Raw genomic sequence first — 18,345 nt, 5'->3', positions numbered from 1 at the left:
GTGCAATTGTTATACAAAGCCAGTAAAAGTACACTTCCTATGAATATTCAAAAGCTCTTTTCACAGAGAGAAGGGAGTTATAATCTGAGGGGGTTTGGTAACTTTAAAGTTAAGGCAGTGAGAACCACGAGGAAAAGTATGTGTGTGTCTATATGTGGAGTTAAACTTTGGAATCGATTGGGGTTACAGCTGAAGAAATGCCCAAATATTCATCTGTTTAAAATTAGATATAAGGAAATGGTTTTGTCACATTACATGAATGAGGAAGGTGGTGTTTGACTGTTATAAAACATAATGGAATCAGTCATTCATTAATACAATGGTTATGTATTAATATAATTATAATTATAGAAAGGTCATATATAATTGCATTTGATTTAAATATATAATGCATTATGAATAATAAATTAGATAAGATATTGATGTGTATGTGTATGTATGTATGTGTGTATATATATATATATATATATATATATATATATATATATATGTATGGATATGTATATATATATATATATATATATATATATAATATGATTAATTTATATATATATATATGGATGTAGTGTATGTATGTATGTGTGTATATATATATATATGTATATATAATGTGTATGTATGCATGTATGTAGGTGTGTATATATATGTATAGGTATGTGTGTATACATTATACGATGAATGAATATGACTATAATATAATATTGGTCTCTGAAAGCATATTGTGATATTAGCTCACTGTTTATCATGATTATATTATAACGGTTATCAGGTTATTATAGTAGTTGGATTTGATAATAAGATAATGTTATATCCTCCAGTGTAGGCTTAAGTATGTAGTGTGGTATATGGTATATGATCAATATATTATCTAAATAATGTCTAGGTTTGATAATTGCTGCTGTTATGATTATCATCGTTATTATTATTATATCAATATATAACAATTTGTGATCAGGAGCATGAATTAAATCAATTTTTTAAGAAAATGGTGACAGTGTTGATGGTAATAAATATAGAGATAATTACATGGAAAAACAATTATAAATATCTTTGCATACAACATAATTCTTAGATCAGGGCTGGCAAGTGGTGGCTCTGTTGCTTGGAGAGCGCCCCCTTCTCGCAGCTGACTCGCCAAAATCTTGTCTCTTTTAATGCACAGCATAGACAAACAGGTAAAGGGTGGTCCTGTTGTTAGGGGTTTGCTTCTCTCTGACAGCAGTTTCACATGAACACCTGGCCTCCGTTAATGAACAACATACACAATCTAATTTAATTATTATTAACATCAACACCATTAAGCCATCATAAATATTTAAATATTTAATACATTGTCGTGAAATAGTAAGTTATAGTATATTATATATAATTGGAAGTATTTTCACAATTCTTAATGAATATATTGATATATGATGATATACGATGGTAATATGAGTAATATTTATAGTGACAAGTAAAAGTATAGAAAGAAGTATCTACATTGCATATGTGTGTAATGTATAATATTAAGATGTAATTTTTAGTGTATAATGTACGACATAGGTCAGATATTGTAACTATTCATTAGGATGAATAGGGGGTGGGGTTAAATAAGTTCGTCTTCTTCCCACTCCTTTTCGAGCTATATTATATATAAACTGTGAACATCTCTGAAATATATTATAGATACTATTATTTCAATTATTTTCTTTTGTTGTTGTTTTTTTTTTTGTTTTTTTTTCTTTACCCAATGTGGGTATAATGTATAATACTGTACAATATATTCATCTCTCTGTGTACAATATTTTTATTTCTATGGCTCGAAATAAAGTAATCAATCAATCAATTGAAATGTTATAATCCATTTTAAGAATACTTTCCCCATCAACCATATAAAATGCACAACACTGCTGTATGCTGCGTCAAAAAGATGCATACTCGGATGTAAACAAATGAGAGAAGAGACACACTGAATGAAAGTGCACATTCACTTTCTGGCAGTAAATGGAATAGCAGAAATGCAGCGGTTACCCCGGAAACCCTGGAAACAAAGCAGCTGTGCTAGTGAAGTTTTTTTTTATTTGTTTTTTGTTTTTTTATTCACAATGTTGTTCATCACAGCACCAAATAATTAATACTTAATAGGCTAATTATTTTCATAAACTTAAACATTTTTATATTTTAATATGGACTACAACCTCCCCTATAGTGATTGAAAATGTTCTGATAATTTGTTATTGTTCAGTAAAACTTAGTGACATAAGGCTTCATTAGTTAACATGTTAACTCATTATGAACCTGAGCTAAAACTAACAATGATCAGTTGTATTTTTTTCACTTAGAAAAAATAATGCTTTCTGTAACAAATGTTGCTATTGCTCATTCTTAATCTTAGTTAATGCATTAACTAATGTTAAATAATGAGATCTTATTGTAAAGTGTTACCTGTTGTTCTTTATAATTATTTTGCGTTTTAATCTGTTTGAAACATTTAACTTTATTTTTTTGTGTATTTCGTTATTGTATTTAAATATACAGAGTTCTTTTTGGTATAAGAAAGAGTTCTTAAACCTGTTTTAGTATGACAACACCTTTTTTGCAACTTGTTTCAATATCGTGATAATACTGTATACTGTGATAAAAGCTTAAGCAGTTATCGCAACATGAAAATTTGATACCGTCCCATGCCTAATGGACACATGCAGTTCATTTATAAAAATAAATCTAAATGATTGGAATATTTTATAGTAGTTGTCTATTACAGCAAGTCTCAATTTTATGAAATTTCACTTTATATTTATTGCAATGCTTTGAATGATTTTGTTTTGATATACTGAAAATTAAATTAAACTTTTGTTTCTTTCATTTCAGTCCTGATGGAAGAGAGCAAGGAGAGTGAAGAACTGAATGAAGTGGAGGAGAAACATCATGACAAACCTGGAGAAAAACCTTTGAGTCGCTCAAAGACTAAAAAGACATTTTTAAAGGAAAGAAGAGCCAAGAAATCTACAACCTGCACTCAGTGTGGAAAGAGTTTCATAACCAAACAAAGTCTCAAGCTTCACATGATGATCCACACTGGAGAGAGACTGTTCACATGTGATCAATGTGGGAAGAATTTCACGCGATCATCACTCCTTAAAGAGCACATGAGGATCCACACCGGAGAGAAGCCATTCACATGTCATCAGTGTGGCAAAACATTTCATGGGGAATCAGCTCTGAAGAGACACCTGAAAGTTCATACGAAGGAGAAGCCACATTCATGTTCTGTGTGTGGAAAGAGTTTTTCACTGCTGACAATTTTAAATGCACATCAGAAAATACACACTGGTGTGAGAGAGTACATGTGCTTTGAGTGTGAGAAGATGTTTACTACAGCAAACTGTTTAAAACTGCACCAGAGAATTCACTCTGGAGAGAAACCTTACAAGTGTTCACACTGTGACATGAGATTCAATCAGTCATCATCTCTGAAAACACATGAGAGGATCCACACTGGAGAAAAACCTTACAAGTGTTCACACTGTGACAACAGATTCAATCAGTCATCAAATCTGAAAAGACATGAGATGATCCACACTGGAGAAAAAACTTACAAGTGTTCACACTGTGACAAGAGATTCAGTCAGTCATCATATCAGAAAACACATGAGAGGATCCACAGCATAGAGAAGCCGCACACGTGTGATCAGTGTGGAAAGAGTTTCTGCAATAAAAGTTACCTGAAGATACACATGAAGATCCACACTGGAGAAAAACCTTACAAGTGTTCACACTGTGACAAGAGATTCAGTGAATCAGGACCTCTGAAAAGACATGAGAGGATCCACACTGGAGAAAAACCCTACAAGTGTTCACACTGTGACAAGAGATTCAGTGTGTCATCACATCTGAAAAGACATGAGAAGATCCACACTGGAGAGAAGCCGCACACGTGTGATCAGTGTGGAAAGAGTTTCTCTATTAAAAGTCACCTGAAGATACATATGATGATTCACACTGGAGAAAAACCTTACATGTGTTCATACTGTCACAAGACATTCAATCAGTCAGGACATTTGAAAACACACGAGAGGATCCACACTGGAGAGAAGCCGCACACGTGTGATCAGTGTGGAAAGAGTTTCTCTATTAAAAGTCACCTGAAGAAACACATGAAGATCCACACTGGAGAGAAGCCGCACACGTGTGATCAGTGTGGAAAGAGTTTCTCTTGTAAAAGTAACCTGAAGAAACACATGAAGATCCACACTGGAGAAAAAACTTACAAGTGTTCACACTGTGACAAGAGATTCAGTCAGTCATCAAATCTGAAAACACATGAGAGGATCCACACTGGAGAAAAAAATAACACTGAAGCAGAGTTAAAGTTAATGAGATAATATGCTGTTTGTGGAGTTGTTTAATCAGAATTTGAGACATTTAACGTCTTTTATCTTCATTTGATTTCATCTAAGGCTGTGGCTGTAATTCCTTGTAGTTATTGTGTTTCTTTTCAGTGATTATGCTTGTTAACAGCAGGTGTTCATCACTAATGCTCAATCGTAACTTAATCGTAACTTGCTTTTATAAAAATAAAAGTTTGAAGAGTTAAAGTGCTTAATTAGTTGCAGTATACAACAATAACCAGTGAATACATATCATCTTAAAATATTTAAAATCGCATGCTGTGAAGGAAAAGTATTTTCTATAAAGTAATCTCTATGAACATGACCATATTAAAACACGATATCAACTCATCATAAATCCATAAATCAACTAATTATTTTACAGTGTGTAAGTCACCTCACCTTCCTAAGTCGCTCCCAGTGCGTCTTCAAACTGGCAACCCGCGAGAGCGTCAAGTATGAAGCCCCGGGTATACTTCACTTTCCGCATGCAGTTCCCTTGCCAAACTTTCAAAGTATACTACACCACGGATGCGCGCGGATGACTGCGTTCGACACATGCGCAGTACAGTTTCCCTTTATGCATTTGGCAAACGCTTTTATCCAAAGCGACTTTGCATTGCATTATACTATACAGTTTTTTTCTATGCTCTACCAGACATCGGAGGGCAGCACTGAGTCGTGTCATCAATGGGACATTCGCTGGGCATGATCGGAGAAGAAAAGTAGTGCATCCTTTCCCATATTTTTACTTATCTCCCTCCATGAATTTGTCATTCTAAACATGTCTTTGTACTCTTTCAAACATGAATTGTACAAATGTGGGTACTTTCTAATCTCTTTGCACAAACGCTCGTCAAGTTCGCCGTCCATTGTCATGTTTTCTTCTTTTTTTCAAGCGTGTTGTTTTTAAACCGGTCTTTTCACACTCTTCTTCGACAGCTGAACACTGTGCTCAGTACTGTGCGTATTGCCACCTAGTGGACTCTTTACTGCTTGCGCATGTGCTGTTGCACGCGGACTGTCTGCGCGGTCTTGAAATTTGGGCTGCACCCGGACAGGGTGTGCAGCCGGCCACGAAAATTACATCATCCGGGTGGTGCACGAACGTGGATGGCCGAAGTATACCCGGGGCTTGAGGTGGAGGGGGCGGGGCGAACAATATTTTGAATTTGAACTGCAATACCCATTTTAACCACTAGCCGTTATTCTTACATAGAGCCCCTTTAATTGATGCAGTAGTAATTCCTCGCTAGAAATGACATCAAAATTGGAAAATGTTGGTCAAAAACGTACATTTACACACAAACTGACCAGCAAATGCAACTTTCGGATGCCATCTTTATTTTTCTAGCTCAACTCTCACAGAATGGAAAGCACAGGATTGTGGGATATTAAAGGCAGTAAAGGTTACAGCTATGCTGTCTTCAAAAATCGATCACATGAACAGGAGATGATAAGTAAAGCTAACAATGGATTTGGACATGCCTTGATGCCTTCCTATCTTGAAATGTGTCCTCTGAAGGCAACATTTTCCAGTTTTCAGCCCTGAAACTATTTAAATATTGAGCAAGCATCTCATTGGCTGCAGAAGCAGCATTGACCAATCAGCTTGAGTCGATGTGATATCTTACAGATTACAAGCCTGCTCCATCTAGAGTTTCATGACCAAACAAGTGATTTATAACACAAATCATCTTCATGACATTAAAATAGATCATAATCGTGACACGGCAGTTGTCGAGCAGACTTAATGGTCTCATTTATTCTCACTTTTACTTATTTTTATTATTATATATATATATTTTTTTGTATTTGCTTCAAGTAATGATTGAATAAACTTTTATTCTATGCATATGCTTGTATCAGGAATCATTTTAGTTCTGAAACGCAAGAAGTTATGATTGTTTTTTTGGGCTTTATGTTTTCATTTTGCCAATAGAGATTTTAAATGTTTAATAAATCATATTTCACCCACACATGAATGAATGAGATTGTTGTCTGCCTACATTATTAACAGTTTCACCCTTGATATCCAATATCATAGGCTATATACATTTGAAAGTTTTTTCTAGTCAGTTTGAGAACAATTACGAACTTTAAACACGCAGTTTTTACAAAATAAACTGAAATGATTACTGTTCATTTAACCACAGCTTTACACAAACGGCAAAAGGAGAAAGATAAGAGGCGTTTAATCCTTGCTATTTTTGTGTGATTGTTTGTTTAATGATGTTTTGATCATCTGACTCTGGCGCGTCTCTGGACGATGACGTCACAGCTCGTCATTTCAGTCAGCGTCGAGTCTTCTGAGGAGAGTCGAGCAGTTCACGGTATTTCTCATATTTACACGATCATCAAACACACTTTATACAGTTTGATCAAGCGACAGGCTCATTTCTGTGTTGTTTTCATCGAGCACAGCGATACTTGTGCGTCTTTTCTGTCGTCTTCTTGCTGAAATAAACATATAGTGCAGCATGTGAGGAAAATATGATGAATTCATTCAGACCTGAGCGATTTTGTGTTCGTTTGTGTGATTGTTTCATGTTTTATAGTGATAATAACTGTTACTGAATGTCAAAGTTTGAGATCTGTGAGGAAAATATGATGAATTCATTCAGACCTGAGCGATTTTGTGTTCGTTTGTGTGATTGTTTCGATGTTGTGAGAAATAATTGTCTTTCAATAGAGCAGTTTTATAGTCTTATCTTATATATAGAGTAATAGTCTGAAGATCATCAATATTAACAGAGAAACTGCTGTAAACACTCTTTATTTCATGTCAATAGTTCCTGTTTTCACCTCATTTATTATGCTGATGTCTTCAGATCTGCTGTAAATTGACACTTAAAGCTCATTTAATTGCTGTCAACAGACTGAGGGGATTTGATGACTACAAATATCTACATTTATTTCTGTTTCTCTTACAGTTCATTACTACTTTTCTAGATATCTGCCATTATTTTAAATGAAAAAGCAGAATAAAGTTAGAATTAGAAACAAAAAGTTCTAAATTAGCATCAGTTGTTTTACGATAGATGGATATCAATGATTAATGCAATTAGTTTAAGGGTCAAATATAAAAGGGGTTAATATAGAAAAAATGTTTTTTTATTTAGAACAAGAATCATTTGCTGACATTCAAACACTGTATTTAAGGATCACAGTGGAGCCCAAAATACTCTTTAATTGTCATTTTAAATCTTTATACTTTGCCACTTTCCTTCAAACCACTAGATTTCTCTCATTTGTCAGCAATACGTTTTTAATAATTTAAAATATAATTAAATTGAGTGTGATCTCTCTTATTCTTTTATATACTTTATTAAGTAGAGGTCAAAATAACTGTTGTTTCCTTTTATCTGTTACACTGAATGATGGAACATTATTTCACCTATATTTTGACTTTTTTAGTAGTAATTTGAAACATTAAAATAGACACTTGCATTTAATTGGTTTTTGGTTTTCATTTTTGTACGTTTAATTTGATGCTTTCTTGTCTTTAACCTAAAACAAACACAGTATCTGACATATTTTTGATTTTGGCAGATCAGCTCCACCAACCAATCTGCAGTTCAGTCAATGAAGCCCACCCACTTCGATTCACTCAATTAAGCTCCTCCCACATCAGGCACATCATCAGTGAAGCTCCTCCATAAACACCAACATCATCAGTAAGGCTCCTCCCATATCACTCACGTCATCAGTGAAGCTCCTCCCACATCAGTTCATCAATAAATGTTGGAATATTCCCATCAGACGAGCATCAGAGCATCAGGAAGAGCTGAAATCTGCAAAGACTGAGTTTATTAAAGAGGACAGTGAGAACATGAGTGATCCAGAACCCTGCAGAATGAAACACACTGAAGATACTGAAGAACAAAGAGGTTGGTGTCTATTCTTCATTCATTCATGATGCTGCTGAACAACATTCATGTTACAAAGATTCAAGCACTTCTGCCCAGTTAGTGAATAGGTACTGAACTGTTAACAAATGTTCAGTATAGGGATATTTGAGAAACTTTCATATTCATTTATAAGTATGAGGGCAAACTAAGAATAATTTAATAATCTGGTAAATCATCAGATTTTTTGCAGCCGATACCAATTTCTCATCATCATCAACGGCCGATACCAACCCTGATCTTAAAGGTTTAGTCCACTTTTAAATAAACTTTTCCTGATAATTTACTCATCCCCATGTCATCCAAGATGTCCATGTCTTTCTTTCTTTAGTCGAAAAGAAATTAAAGTTTTTGATGAAAACATTCCAGGATTTTTCTCCATATAGTAGACTTCAGTGGGCACCAAACGGTTGAAGGTCATAATTAGTTTCACTGCAGCTTCAAATTGTTCTACACGATCCCAGATGAGAAATAAGGGTCTTATCTAGTGAAACCATCGCTCATTTTCTGAAAAAATTGAAAAGTTTTAGTCAGAAATGCTCATCTTGAACTAACTCTCTTCTTCTCCTCTATTAGAATTCCAGCAGTGTAGACACTGCTAAGCGTTATACTGCCCTCCACAGGTCAAAGTTTGAACTCATTTTTATATGCAATATGCTAGTGCAATATTATATAACACTTAGTTCAAACTTTGGCCTGTGGAGGGCAGTATTACGCTTAGCAGCGTCTACACTGCTGGAATTCTAATGGAGGAGAAGAAGAAGAGAGCTTTTTCAAGATAAGCATTTAAGTTTAAAACCTATATAATTTTCATTTTTTTTTTCAGAAAATGAGCAATGGTTTCACTAGATAAGACCCTTATTTCTCATCTGGAATCGTGTAGAACAATTTGAAGCTGTAGTGAAACTAATTTTGACCTTCAACCATTGAAGTCTACTATAAGGAGAAAAATCCTGTTGTCATCAAAAACTTTAATTTCTTTTCGACTGAAGAAAGAAAGACGTGAACATCTTGGATGACATGGGGGTGAGTAAATGATCAGGAAAAGTTTATTTAAAAGTGGACTAATCCTTCAAGTGCGTTCATGAAATGCGAATAGAGCGTCAAATTCGCGTCTACCGCGTCTGTTTGCCGCTTGAACATTTTGAATGCTCGCGCGTCTAGAGCGAAATAGTAAAAAACAAGCGTTTGAAGCGAAATTGACGCGCGTCCGAGGCAAAATCCGCTTCTTGTGGGAGGGGCAAGTGCTAGGCGGTTGTCTGTTTGCAAGATGGCTGATGTTGATCGTGCGTTCATCGAGAGAGCTACCGCTTTATTTGCTCTGGAGAGCAGAACAGCGGCGTAGGGGTCAGCGTCGCGGGAAGGCCGCGGGTCGATAAACGTGTACGTGACTCAAAAGTGAAATTGTATTTACAACTTACCAGGTAGCCCAATCTCCTCACCGACACTCTTCCAAGCGAGGTCCTTTTTATTCCTGTCTGAAGTATGAACTTGTGTCATAAATCTCTGGATGACTGCTCACTGATAATATCAGTCATTCCTCCATTTTGAATGAGTGACTCCAGGCGGGCCTGTCGCCACAGCAGCAAGCAGTCTCCTGATTGGTCAACGCGGCGCGAATTTACGCCAAAGTTCAAATTTTTCAACTCGGGCGTCAGACGCGAATTCGCGTCAAACGCTAAATGCACAAAAAGCACCATTCGCGCGTAACACGCGAAACGCTCAATTCGCGTCATTCGCGCAAACTAGACGTCCGCGCCGCGCTAAACGCCTCATTCGCGCCGCGAGACCTCCAGACGCGCGTAAACGCGTCTTTACATTGACTTAAATTGAAATCATTCGCGCCAAGCTCTATTCGCGTTTGGTGTGAACACAGCATAAGTGACATGAAAGCTCTCTGTTGTTGGTTAACCTTTTTTTCTGATAAAGTAATACCACAAATGTTGGCCTGGTTATATTATTTACTGGCTGGATGCAGTACAGGTCATAAACCCCGCCCGCCCAATGCAGACGAATGAGACTTAAGTTAAAACATAAAAATAAATTATGCTTCAAATAAAATTTTCCGAAAGATGGTTCTGGTCATTTAAGGTAGTTGTTATCAAGCTGATTTATATTCAATTGTTCGTTTTTGTGATAAGTTTGATTTTAGCTAGCAATTTGGTGCTATAGAAACGGGGCGTGTCGTCGTGACTCACAGTTGATTGACAGCTTGTCTGAGGACTGTCGGGGCTTCGAGGGGAGAGTGAAGATAAATAAATAACTATTAATTTTCAGTTTCTGTGTTATTCCACACCGACAAATTGAGCTGTTCAGCAGTAAACTGTACTGACTGACCTACAGGATCTGACGGATATCTGAGCTTTTCTCGTAATGTTAAATGTGGACTTCATAAGATAATTAATAAACGTTATTAGTTAAGATAACACGCCTAAAGTTAGCAATGACAGGAAAAAAAGCAGGTGATCGTTATCTGGCAGTTACTAATTATTTTTATGGGTATAAAATAATAATTAGCAGGATAAAACTAATGATAGCCTACTCTAATTAATTATAGAGCACTGTCTACAGCAATCGATCTCCTGTAACGTTAGTTTAAACCTTTTATTTAAAATGGCAGGACCGTTTCTGACATTTTAGAGTTGTTTCTAGTGGCATATTATATTGAGTTTATCTACTGAATTTGCTGTTTCAAAAATATTATTGCTCTAGAAACAGAATAGCCTATTATTTTATAGGTAGAATTTTAAATTACGTACAATTTATATAGCCTATTTAAAATACATCAATGATGACGCAGCCGTCTGGGCGGAAGTTTGATACCGCGACTCCGCCTCCGGGCTCCACTGACGATTCCTTCTGCGCATGCCCAGGTTCCAAACTGACGTTTTTGCGTAACGTGTCAGCGCCCATCGGCGTCCGTTATGGCTTCAGTTCAATACAATGGAAAGAAGCGGCGTCGCGTCCATCTTTTTTTACAGTCTATGGAACAGAGCTGTCACAAAACACTAGCCATATTAGGATACTTTGGCTTATTAAAGAGTCGACAAGACTTAAATGTCAAACTGAACGCAATTACATGCTGTCATTTAGACCGTCCTTACCAGCATTAAACCATCCATTCAAATAATATGCTTAAAACACTGATTTATTCCTGAATGAAACAATGTGTTTAAATTATTTTATCCTTTCAATGCATTGACCAGTGCTGACACCAATCCCCTAAAATCCCCTTAAACCTTTAAAGGATACTATGTCAAAAATATCAACTGATGTCCTGGACTGTATTATATTATAGTCCCGCCTCAGACACCGAGAGCAGACGAGATGACAGAAGCATTGAATCAGGTTCGCTGTACTCTTTAGCCTCTCTTCCTCCATGTTCTTCAGAACACATACATGGCAAATGTTGAGTTTTTCTGTTGAAGACATGAGGGCAGTGCTAAAGTTCATCGTCATCAAATCAAAATCTCTTCTTGAGATTGGCCAGTATCGATATGAAGCAGATAAATATGAGCATCCCTAGTATCATGTAAATGATCTTTCCAGAATGACTGATGAAATAGCAAATGCATTTGCAAACGAGGTGCGGTCAGGTGCGTTGTTGGCGTGTTGCTATTTTGAGGCAACTGAAATAGACTGCGCCATTGACAAACTACAACCTGGTCTAAAGTCAATTGTGCAAAATATTATTTTTTTTGTTATTTAAAGAGTGTTTTAGTGTTATGCGCTTACACTGTACTTATTACATGCTTATTACACAAATATTAAATGTAAAAGATTATTATTGTGTTCATAATGATAAATGCTTTGGTGGAAACCGGCTTTTAGGTCTGCTCCGTAGATGGTTTTGCTTGAACTTTGCACAAATCCGTTTTCTCACTAGAGAAGTGTTTAATTTTTCTGCTTGCAAATTCTGCCATGTAAATAGCGAATTACGCCATGGCTTGAGCGCAACTGGCTTTTAAAGGGAATGGGAGATGAAAGTCTGATTGGTTAATTGCACGTTATGCCCAAAACACACCCGTAGGGACAACCCTTTTAGACCATGCACGGGGCGCGCTGACCATTTTTCCCATCATTAAACTAGCAAACCTGGATTTGGTACCATTTGAAATGTCTCAGTGCGACTGGTACAAAGTGCTTGTGTCCAAAGAAACAGACCAAATGTAATACAAGTTAGAGCGTCTAGAGATACTTTGCTTACTGCAGTGGGTGTGTCCTTTCTCACAGTCTCCATCTAAATGATCTCCTGTTCCTCAACAAGGTGTGAACTCCCCAAGTCTGATCCCAGTCAAGGAAAACTCCAGTTGTTATTTCATGCCTCTGTTTGGAGAATGTGTGTCTTGATTTGGGGACTTGAGGAAAGGCTCAGGGTGATTCTCTATCCAGATTAGCCAATTTTTTTTTCAATATAAACTTTTTTCTTCTTTAATTTCAGAGCTGATGGAAGTGAAGAAGGAGAGTGAAGAACTGATTGAAGTAGAGGAGGAACAACATGTCCAATCCTGGAGAAAAACCTAAAAATACATTTATAAAGGAAAAAAGAGCCAAGACATCTTTCATATGCAATGACTGTGGAAAGAGTTTCATAAAAAAGCAAAGTTATGATGTTCACATGAGAATTCATACTGGAGAGAAGCCGTTTACATGCGATCAGTGTGGGAAGAGCTTCACACAAAAAATACACCTTAATGTTCACATGAGGATGCACACTGGAGAAAAGCTGTACGCATGTGATCAGTGTGGAAAGAGCTTCGCACAATCATCATACCTTAATGTTCACATGAAGAACCACACGAAAGAGAAGCCGTACACATGTGATCAATGTGGCAAAACATTTATTTGGCCATCAATCCTGAAGGCACACCTGAGAGTTCATACGAAGGAGAAGCCACATTCATGTTTTGTGTGTAGAAAGAGTTTTTCAGTGCTGCAAACTTTACAAACACATCTGAAAATTCATACTGGTGTGAGAGAGTACATGTGCTTTGAGTGTGGGAAGACCTTTACTTTTGTGAACAATTTAAAACGGCATCAGATGATCCACACTGGAGAAAAACCTTACAAGTGTTCACACTGTGACAAGAGATTCAGGCAGTCATCATATCTGAAAACACATGAGAGGATGCACTGCAGAGAGAAGCCGTACACGTGTGGTCAGTGTGGAAAGAATTTCACTATGAAAAGTCACGTGACGCTTCACATGAAGATCCATGCAGTGGAGAAACTCCTCGATCCATGCGGGAAGAGGTTCGTTCAGTTATCTTTATTCACTCATATGAAAAACATTCACAGTCTGAAATCACAGTAAGTGGTTCATCTTTATGAGCAGTAAAGTGTCCTCTGTGTAAGTTGCAGTATATTGCCAAAAGTATTGGGACACCCCTCCAAATCATTGAATTCAGGTGTTCCAATCACTTCCATGGCCACAGGTGTATAAAATCAAGCACTAGGCATGCAGACTGCTTCTACAAATATTTGTGAAAGAACAGTGTATAGAGAACTTCATGGAATGGGTTTCCATGGCTGAGCAGCTGCATCCAAGCCTTACATCACCAAGTGCAATGCAAAGCATCGGATGCAGTGGTGTAAAGCACGCCATCACTGGACTCTAGAGCAGTGGAGACGTGTTCTCTGGAGTGACCAATCACGCTTCTCTGTCTGGCAATCCGATGGACGAGTCTGGGTTTGGCGGTTGCCAGGAGAACGGTACTTGTCTGACTGCATTGTGCCAAGTGTAAAGTTTGGTGGAGGAGGATTACGGTGTGGGGTTTTTCAGGGATTGGGCTTGACCCCTTAGTTCCAGTGAAAGGAACTCTTAATGCTTCAGCATACCAAGACATTTTGGACAATTTCATTATCCCAACTTTGTTGGATCAGTTTGGGGATGTTCCTGTTCCAACATGACTGCGCTCCAGTGCACAAAGAAGGGTCAATAAAGACACGGATGAGCGAGTTTGGTGTGGAGGAACTTGACTGGCCTGCACAGAGTCCTGACCTCAACCCGATTGAACACCTTTGGCATGAATTAGAGCGGAGACTGTGAGCCAGGCCTTCTCGGCCTGACCTCACAAATGTGCTAATAGAAGAATGGTCAAAAATCCCTATAAACGCACTCCCAAACCTTGTGGAAAGCCTTCCCAGAAGAGTTAAGGCTGTTATAGCTACAAAGGGTGGGACAACTCCATATTAAACCCTACGGATTAAGAATGGGATGTCATTAATGTTCATGTGCACGTAAAGGCAGGCGTCCCAAAACTTTTGGCAATATAGTGCAGTTTCCTAATTACACACATTTTGGTGGTTGCTTGTTATCTGCTTCAAATTTTTCACATTATTGTGGAAAGTGCACATGTGCACTTAGGGCGTGTCCGAATCCATGTTTGCTAGTTCAACAATGCAAAAACTGGTCGGAGCACCCGGTGCATGGTCTAAAAGGGTTGTACCTAGTCTCTTAATGAGTAATGGGTGTGTTTTGGGTGTAACATGCAATAAACCAGTAAGAGTCTCATCTCCCATTACCCTTAAAAATAGCGGATTCGCTGTTTACATGGTGAAATTAGCAGGTGGAAAAACTGAATGCTTCTCCAGCATGTTTGTGTGCTGCTGCGTGTCCCTGTGTGTGTAATAAGCAGAGTGTACATGTGTTGTGCACTGCCCTGTAGCCTGTATCATGCCTGTTGGAAATTAAATGTGTTTGTTTTTTTGTCAGAACTACCAGAATGGATCTGGAAGGAGAGGACAATGAGAACATGAGTGATCCAGAACCCTGCAGAATGAATCACACTGAAGATACTGAAGAACAAAGAGGTTGGTGTTTATTCTTCATTCATTCATGATGCTGAAGAACAAAGAGGTTGTTGTTTATTCTTCATTGTTATATTCATATTACAGCAGAATAGACACAGCGCTATATGTTGAAACCTTGGAAATGCATGAAAGGATTCACTCCGGAGAGAAACAAATCAGAGTTTGATCAATGATCTAGTCTACGGTCATGATCACAGTAACTAGATCATCTGTGTGTCGACACTGAACATGACACGATGAAGCATCTCTTCCATAGAAATCTGTCCTGATCAGCTGCAGCGAGAGACACGATAAAGAAACATCATCCACAGTCGTCAAAGTTCATCTTCGGGGGTTTGTGTTAATGTTCAAGTAGAGTTCAAGTAGAAGTTTTTTTTGAAAGAATACGTGTTCTACTCTTGCATGCAAATGCAAGATATTCTTTCATGTATCTTTGAAACTGGACACTTTGCTTCTCTTCTTCTCTTGAGATGCTTTGGCTCTTATAAGTCATTAAAGAGAGATCTGTCTCATTTGGTGTCACTTTTACTTAATGTTTGTATTTGGTTCAAGTAGTGATTGATTAAACTTGTTTCATCAACATCTTGTTATTGTCCGTTTTTTTTTTATTTCTTTTTTTCTGCTGAGTCTGCTTGAATCAGGAATAATTTTAGGTTAAAATCTGCAAAGAAGCTTATAATTGTTTTCTGTGTCTTTTCTATTCAATAAAGACAAATATCTGAAACTACTTGACTCTTCTGTAATGAACTTGTGAACATGTGATCAATGAGGAAACAGTTCATGACAGTTCATATGAAGGAGAAGCCACATTCATGTTCTGTGTGTGGAAAGAGTTTTTCACTGCTGTGCAGTTTGGTCTGTATGTGGCCTTTTTGTGTAACTACAACAGTGTTAGTGAAATTCATTCAAATGCATTACTGAAAATGCATATACTATGCATACTCAAAAACACAAGAATTATGAATGTCTGTGCATTTTAAAGCACAATATAACAGTTAAACACACATGAACCATCTGATCAAACTCTCAATAGGCATACTAGACACTATCAGGCAGGTGTGTTGAGGAAAGTGGCTAAAATCTGCAGAACCAATGCTGGTGTAAATCATTCACCCGCTGACATTCAGAACACAATAAAAGCATCATTTTAAAATAAAATGCATATGTTATATATAAAGCAGATCTGAATGTCATTGTTTAGTTTTAAAAACAAACTTTCCAATGCACTGCTCATTTTCTGCTCTATTCTTCACTCTTCATCTGTCTCTCTCACATTTTCATGCATAAGCAGAAATGTCTGCACGTTTTGTCACCTTTGGCTCCTGAGCACGTCAGTGTGATTTGACAGAAGCACATTAAACCACAGCATATTTTTTTTTTGTTGTTGTTAAAGCGCCTCTTGGTTGAAGTCACCTGCTCTCATTTGACCACTTGCTTCTAATGCACAAAAAATCATGTTCTTTTAACGTGAAAAATCTGTAATTATCTCATTTGTGGTAGTTTGATGCAAATCAGTTGACTGGCAGTGGTTTGTGTGGACTGATCTGAACCAAATGACACAACTCAATATTTCACCAGATGAAAAAAGACCGATCAGGCTAAACATCTGTGGATCATGAAATTTATATATAATGGGTTAATATAGTCATGGTGAGAGATGGGTTGAATGTAAATGATGAGAAACTAACTAAAGCTCACTTCTTTATTTTTTTTTTTTTTTTTTTTTTGACTGTGACACTGTGGTCAGATTTTTTTTCTTCTCACCTTCATATTTCACACTCAACGTAGTTTTTTTTCCACATCCTCCCAGAAGTGTTTAACGGTGTGTTTTCAGCAGAAACACCTGCAGAGATGATGAGATCTGTGTCTGTCACCTTTAAAAAAGTATGCATAAGATGTGATGTTAAATGATGAATTAATGAATTAATCCTTTAAATATATTTTTTAATGGCCTGGTAGTGATTGTAATACACTCCCCTGATCTCAAGAGGTGCTCTAGTGACTGACTGCGGCCTTTAGCCTCATTGTTAGAGGCCCAACTCCCATGCTGGCAGACCCGGCTTCGAGTCCCGCTTAGAGCTGGCGGTTCGAACTGTAGGGGTTGCATTGGTGCTGTGACCCGGATGGGAGTGAGGTTTACCCCTTATTTACACAGCACGTCTGCGATGCATTACAGATCAGGCGAGGATTTATTCCGTCTTCTACATTTTCCTTGATTTTAATTGCTAAATGGCAATATTTTGTCCGGTTAAACTGCGTTTATTGCTGTGCCCTACTTTGTTTTGCTGTAGCCTAAAGACGAAGTTGATATACTTAAAAGTCCAAAAGATTTTTAAGTTTTTCAACTTCGAATATCTTGTCATCAATTTCTGGCCTTCTAGTGATGTGAAATATGAGCTCGAGTCTACACAGAGTGATTGTTTTCACTTTATTTTGTATTTGAGCTGTGCTACTTGGACACGGTCTAAAATAGACTTGGCGCCTATCATATGTGCAAGTACCGACTATGCTGTCTGGTGTATGTGCCGATGTTGAAGTTGTTGCAAGACTGTACTGTCCACTTCCCAATAGGCGGGATCGTTGGAACGGCCAAACTATAGGAGGACGTCGGGGAGGAAGCTGGAATTCTCGCCGGTGGTGTTATTTAGGTTAATTATCTGAACCTGCTCCTCCCGAGCTTTGTTAATAAAACGTCATAAAGTGTTACCGACCAAGCACCATATACTTCTTATACTCCCCATACTCGCATTTGGCACTTTGGTGATCCGTGATTTTAGGCCCTGTGCAGCAGAATGAGACACACAAGACTGTTTGTACACTACAGCACTATAACAAACTTACTGAAAACAACACAAACATACAACAGAAGCACTGCTCAAAGGCAAAAGTGCTTAAGATCCATTAACACCACATTTTTAATTCATGTTATAATATTTGACTTTTTGATCTTGACTGAATGCCACATTCATTAACTCACAAAAATCCATTAAATGAAACAACACATAAATAACAGGACATTTGGAACAACAGTGATACTGTCAAAGGATGAATTAATGAAGTTGATTTCATTTATTACTCAGCCATGCATCTTAAAGGGGTCATGAAGAGGATTTTCTTATTATTTTATAATGTTAGTATGATTTTTACATCAAAAATTGTCATAATATAGAAATAAAAGGCATTTTCTACCCTGATTCTAGTCCTCTGGTTTGAACACTCTGTTTTAAGGGGCGTGTCTGCTGTGAGACTTCAGT

General features: G+C 37.3%; 1 pseudogene; it reads left to right on the top strand.

The window, feature by feature from the left end:
* The window catches only part of LOC125248630, a 46,878-nt pseudogene extending 31,060 nt beyond the window's left edge, over nt 1–15,818 (top strand).
* The last annotated feature ends 2,527 nt before the right edge of the window (nt 15,819–18,345 follow it).

The sequence above is a fragment of the Megalobrama amblycephala genome, linkage group LG1 (genome assembly GCF_018812025.1).
Source record: "Megalobrama amblycephala isolate DHTTF-2021 linkage group LG1, ASM1881202v1, whole genome shotgun sequence".
Taxonomy (NCBI): Eukaryota; Metazoa; Chordata; class Actinopteri; order Cypriniformes; family Xenocyprididae; genus Megalobrama; species Megalobrama amblycephala.
Note: the sequence above shows the minus strand (reverse complement) of the source record. Positions and strands in the feature narration are given on the sequence as shown.